The sequence below is a fragment of the Oncorhynchus masou genome, chromosome 17 (genome assembly GCF_036934945.1).
Source record: "Oncorhynchus masou masou isolate Uvic2021 chromosome 17, UVic_Omas_1.1, whole genome shotgun sequence".
Taxonomy (NCBI): Eukaryota; Metazoa; Chordata; class Actinopteri; order Salmoniformes; family Salmonidae; genus Oncorhynchus; species Oncorhynchus masou.
Window position 1 is genome coordinate 1,762,535 of NC_088228.1, and position 6,382 is coordinate 1,768,916.

Genomic DNA, 6,382 nt, shown 5'->3' on the forward strand with positions numbered 1-6,382 from the left:
TTGCATATCCTTTGGTGTGGTCCAGATGAATCTTCGGTAGTGAGGTGTTACACTTACCATTCAAGTTCAGAATCGAATTAATTTCTTCTTGGTTACCTTTGCGGAAATCTCTCAAACTATTTCCGAGGCTCAGATTTGGAAAGGCTTCTTTTGGTTTCTCCTTGAGAGTTTCCGTTTGGTGACAATACCCACTAATAATTTTTATATCCCTTAACGTCATTTCAACAGTTCTTATCTCCTTCTTGATATGAAACATGGAGCGGTAGTGATCTTGCTTCAGCAACTCCTGTTCAACGGCGTGTCGTTTAAATTCATAGACGTTTTCGGCGTGAAGCTTCATCAGAATGTCTATTCTGGAGTCGCTGTCCTTGGTCCCTGGTTTCATATTCTCAGATTTTCACCGCTCAAACTACAGACTTTTCCGATGGGAAGGTTTCAGAACGTTCCCTGCCGCTGGGCACAACGGTGTCTCTGTTTGCCAACTGCTTCAATAGCTCAAACAAACACACGGTCCCATGGGACGGGTTTGGCTGATGTTGAGCAGCCGTTGACAGAGCATAACATCAGCCAAACCCTTCCCATGGGACCTTCGTGTGTTTGGCTGATTAAAATGCATCTAGAAAAGGATGACTTTATGCATATAAGTACAAATCAGAAGTTTACTTTAAAAAGTATTATCTACTTATAACCCCTTTTATAAGGCACATTAGTCAAGTGTCATTCAATAAAAAAACACTCACTAATTTGTTGTCAATAAATGTTCCCACGGACATATTCCAGTCGTCCTATCTGTGTTATCTCAGTAAAGGAAACGTTTCCATGATCATGTGTTGTGGATACAGTTGAATTGTGTGGTGAGCTGATGAACTTAATGTCACGCAATAGAATAGATGAATACCTGCAGTGTTCTGGGAATCCGCTAGGGGGCAGCAAAACACATCGGATTGAATGACACTGACAGATCTGGTTGTGCTTTTGATGAGACTGCCTAGCCTGGCCTCAGACCTGGTTGTGTTTTTGACGAGACTGCCTAGCCTGGTCTCAGACCTGGTTGTGTTTTTGATGAGACTGCCGAGCCTGGTCTCAGATCTGATTGTGTTTTTGACGAGACTGCCTAGCCTGGTCTCAGATCTGATTGTGTTTTTGATGAGACTGCCTAGCCTGGTCTCAGACCTGGTTGTGTTTTTGACGAGACTGCCTAGCCTGGTCTCAGACCTGGTTGTGTTTTTGATGAGACTGCCTAGCCTGGTCTCAGACCTGGTTGTGTTTTTGATGAGACTGCCTAGCCTGGTCTCAGACCTGGTTGTGTTTTTGATGAGACTGCCTAGCCTGGTCTCAGACCTGGTTGTGTTTTTGATGAGACTGCCTAGCCTGGTCTCAGACCTGGTTGTGTTTTTGATGAGACTGCCTAGCCTGGTCTCAGACCTGGTTGTGTTTTTGACGAGACTGCCTAGCCTGGTCTCAGACCTGGTTGTGTTTTTGACGAGACTGCCTAGCCTGGTCTCAGACCTGGTTGTGTTTTTGACGAGACCGCCTAGCCTGGTCTCAGACCTGGTTGTGTTTTTGACGAGACTGCCTAGCCTGGTCTCAGACCTGGTTGTGTTTTTGCGAGACTGCCTAGCCTGGTCTCTTGTTTTTCAGTCTCAGACCTGGTTGTGTTTTTGACGAGACTGCCTAGCCTGGTCTCAGACCTGGTTGTGTTTTTAACGAGACTGCCTAGCCTGGTCTCAGACCTGGCTATGTTTTTAACAAGACTGCCTAGCCTGGTCTCAGACCTGGTTGTGTTTTTGACAGACTGCCTAGCCTGGTCTCAGACCAAATTGTGTTTTTGACAGAGACAAAGATGAAAGCCTGGTCTCAGACCTGGTTTGTGTTTTTGATGAGACCTGCCTAGCCTGGTCTCAGACCTGGCTGTGTTTTTCCGAGACTGCCTAGCCTGGTCTCAGACCTGGCTGTGATTTTTGAGACTGCCTAGCCTGGTCTCAGACCTTTGTTTTTTCGAGACTTCCTAGCCTGGTCTCAGACCTTCCTTGTTTTTCCTGAGACTGCTAGCCTGGTCTCAGACCTGGTTGTGTTTTTGATGAGACTGCCTAGCCTGGTCTCAGACCTGGTTGATTTTTGATGAGACTGCCTAGCCTGGTCTCAGACCTGGTTGTGTTTTTCTAACTGCCTAGCCTGGTCTCAGACCTGGTTGTGATTTTGGAGACCACCTAAAGCCTGGTCTCAGACCTGGTGAGTCCAATTTTTTGACCAGACTGCCTAGCCTGGTCTCAGACCTGGTTGTGTTTTTGATGAGACTGTGAGCCTGGTCTCAGACCTCATGTGTTTTTGATCGAGACAGCACCATAGCCTGGTCTCAGACCTGGTTCTGTTTCATATTTTCAGACATCTAGCCTGGTCTCAGACCATTGTGAATTTTGAAAACTACACCTGGTCTCAGACCTGGAGTGTTTTTACAAATCATTAGCCTGGTCTCAGACCTGGGGATGTTTTTAACAAGACTGCCTAGCCTGGTCTCAGACCTGGAGGTGTTTTTGACGAGACTGCAGCCTGGTCTCAGACCTGGTCCATGTTTTTGATGAGACTGAACAGCCTGGTCTCAGACCAAAGTGTTTTTGACAGACACGCCAGCCTGGTCTCAGACCTAAACTGTGTTTTTGATGAGACTGCCTAGCCTGGTCTCAGACCTGGCTGTGAAATGAGACTGCCTAGCCTGGTCTCAGACCTGGTTGTGTTTTTAATGAGACTGCCTAGCCTGGTCTCAGACCTGGTTGTGTTTTTGATGAGACTGCCTAGCCTGGTCTCAGACCTGGTTGTGTTTTTGATGAGACTGCCTAGCCTGGTCTCAGACCTGGTTGTGTTTTTGATGAGACTGCCTAGCCTGGTCTCAGACCTGGTTGTGTTTTTGACGAGACTGCCTAGCCTGGTCTCAGACCTGGCTGTGATTTTTTAACAGTGGAGACTGCCTAGCCTGGTCTCAGACCTGGTTGTGTTTTTGCCTAGCCTGGTCTACACCTGGTTGGTTGTGTTTTTGACGAGACTGCCTAGCCTGGTCTCAGACCTGGTTGTGTTTTTGATGAGACTGCCTAGCCTGGTCTCAAACCTGGCTGTGATTTTAACGAGACTGCCTAGCCTGGTCTCAGACCTGGTTGTGTTTTTGACGAGACTGCCTAGCCTGGTCTCAGACCTGGTTGTGTTTTTGATGAGACTGCCTAGCCTGGTCTCAGACCTGGTTGTGTTTTTGACGAGACTGCCTAGCCTGGTCTCAGACCTGGTTGTGTTTTTGACGAGACTGCCTAGCCTGGTCTCAGACCTGGTTGTGTTTTTGACGAGACTGCCTAGCCTGGTCTCAGACCTGGTTGTGTTTTTGCCTGATTCATTGTCATTGGCAAAGCAAACATTGGTATGACAATACCTAGGAGTTGACAAGAGGGCTGAAACAAACTGGAAACCAGAATAGAGAATGCCAAGGTTAAAGAAGAATCACAGCTGAAATTTAGTGTGTTTATTCTGACAGACGAGTGACTGATCAAGAACAAATTCTTTTTACAGAGACAAAGATGAAACAGTGGGTTAACTGCCTGTTCAGGGGTTTAACTCAGACCCTTTTGTACCTTTCCTGTTCCTTACTTACTGTTATGTTCCTTCCTTACTGTTACTTCCTTCCTTCCTTCCTTCCTTCCTTCCTTCCTTCCTTCCTTCCTTCCTTCCTTCCTTCCTTCCTTCCTTAGCTGCAGCAGGACTGATGACTGGTCAGGGATGGGTCATGCTGTATTGTCATGGTGATTTATGTGCAGTACAGCAGCCTCAGTGTTACCATCTATTCTGGTATCTAACGGTTAGAGTATCTACCAGTGTTGTGTTGGAGACCACCTAAAGTGAGACCAAGACCAGAACAATGTGAGTCCAATTCAAGACAGAACAATGTGAGTCCAATTACCATCATTGTAATTTTATCAAATCAGCACCATAATAAGATGTCCAGTAGTTCTGTGTTATATTTCAGACATCTGGACCCTTCAGTACATTCAGAATAGTGAAAACATACACGCTGAGGTAAAATAGAGTACTGTACAAATCATTACTAACCCAAACACAGTGGGGTTATGTTATGGTACTGTCTTCGTCTGAGGAGGACTGTACTGTTACTGGACTGTTATGCAGCGTGGTAAGTGTCCATGTTAATTTATTAGAACTGAACACACACACAAAATAACAAAGTGAATGACAGTTACTGTACTGAAACAGTTCTGTAAGGTGACAGACACTAAACAGAAAATAACTACCCACACTGATAGTGGGAAAACAGTACTGCCTACATATGGTTCTCAATCGGGGACAACGTTATGCCAGCTGCCTCTGATTGGGAACCATACCAGGCCAAACACAAAGAAATAGAAAACATAGAATGCTCACCCAACTCACGCCCTGACCAAACTAATAGAGACCTAAAAAAAGAACTAAGGCCAGGACTGTGACAGGAACAATGAGGGCCTTCTACGCCTTCAGAGAAGGGCTAAGGATTTATAAAATAATAATAATAATGTTATTATTTTCAATTATGTTCTGATTTTTTCTCTTCTGTTTTTGTTGGAAAGGAAAGGGTTAAAAATGAAGGAAAAAAAGATCCAATCATGATTTTTCTTTGCTGGTTTCTGGGGAGATAAATCTAGCTAGCTAAGTCTGCCATTGGCTAGGCCATCAGAAGCCAGATAAAGGCATCTGCCGTTCAACATTTTGGAGTGACAGCGGAATCAACCAATCACATTTTGACTTATTGGTGGACCGTTTTTACAAAAACTTATACTGTACTGTTATGTTACTGTTATGGTACTATACTGTACTGTCCTAAATCTGCTAATCTTGCCTATGAAAAAAATGTCTGAAGTAGTTGGCAATATCAGTCGGTTTTGTTATGAATGAGCCGTCTGATTCAATGAAGGATGGATAATTTTTTAAATTTTGACCTTTATTTAACTAGGCAAGTCAGTCAAGAACAAATTCTTATTTACAATGACGGCCTAGGAACAGTGGGTTAACTGCCTGTTCAGGGGCAGAACTGACAGATTTGTACCTTGTCAGCTGTTAGGTTACTGTACTGTTATGTTACTGTACTGTACTGTTACTGTACTGTTATGGTACTGTACTGTTATGGTACTGTTATGTTACTGTACTGTACTGCTACTGTACTGTTATGTTACTGTACTGTTACTGTTATGGTACTGGTACTGTACTGTTATGTTACTGTACTGTTATGTTACTGTACTGTTATGTTACTGTATTGTTATGTTACTGTACTGTTATGTTACTGTACTGTTATGTTACTGTACTGTTATGTTACTGTACTGTTATGTTACTGTACTGTTACTGTTACTTACTGTTACTGTTACTGTACTGTACTGTTGTTATGTTACTGTACTGTTACTGTTACTGTACTGTACTGTTACTGTACTGTTATGTTACTGTACTGTTATGGTACTGTACTGTTACTGTACTGTTATGTTACTGTACTGTTATGGTACTGTACTGTACTGTACTGTACTGTTACTGTACTGTACTGTTATGGTACTGTACTGTACTGTTACTGTTACTGTTATGGTACTGTACTGTTATGTTACTGTACTGTACTGTTATGTTACTGTTACTGTACTGTACTGTACTGTACTGTACTGTTACTGTTATGTTACTGTTACTGTACTGTTACTGTTACTGTACTGTTATGTTACTGTACTGTTATGTTACTGTACTGTTACTGTACTGTTACTGTACTGTTATGTTACTGTACTGTTATGTTACTGTACTGTTACTGTACTGTTACTGTACTGTTATGTTACTGTTACTGTACTGTTACTGTACTGTACTGTTATGTTACTTACTGTACTGTTACTGGTACTGTTATGTACTGTACTGTTACTGTTACTGTTACTGTACTGTTATGTTACTGTACTGTTACTGTACTGTACTGTTACTGTTACTGTACTGTTATGTTACTGTACTGTTATGTTACTGTACTGTACTGTTATGTTACTGTACTGTTATGGTACTGTACTGTTACTGTACTGTTATGTTACTGTACTGTTATGGTACTATACTGTACTGTTATGTTACTGTACTGTTATTTTACTGTACTGTTATGTTACTGTACTGTTATGTGTACTGTACTGTACTGTTATGTTATGTTACTGTACTGTTATGTTACTGTACTGTTATGTTACTGTACTGTTATGGTACTGTTATGTTACTGTACTGTTATGTTACTGTACTGTACTGTTACTGTACTGTTATGTTACTGTACTGTTATGTACTGTTATGTTACTGTACTGTACTGTTATGTTACTGTACTGTTATGTTACTGTACTGTTACTGTTACTGTACTGTTATG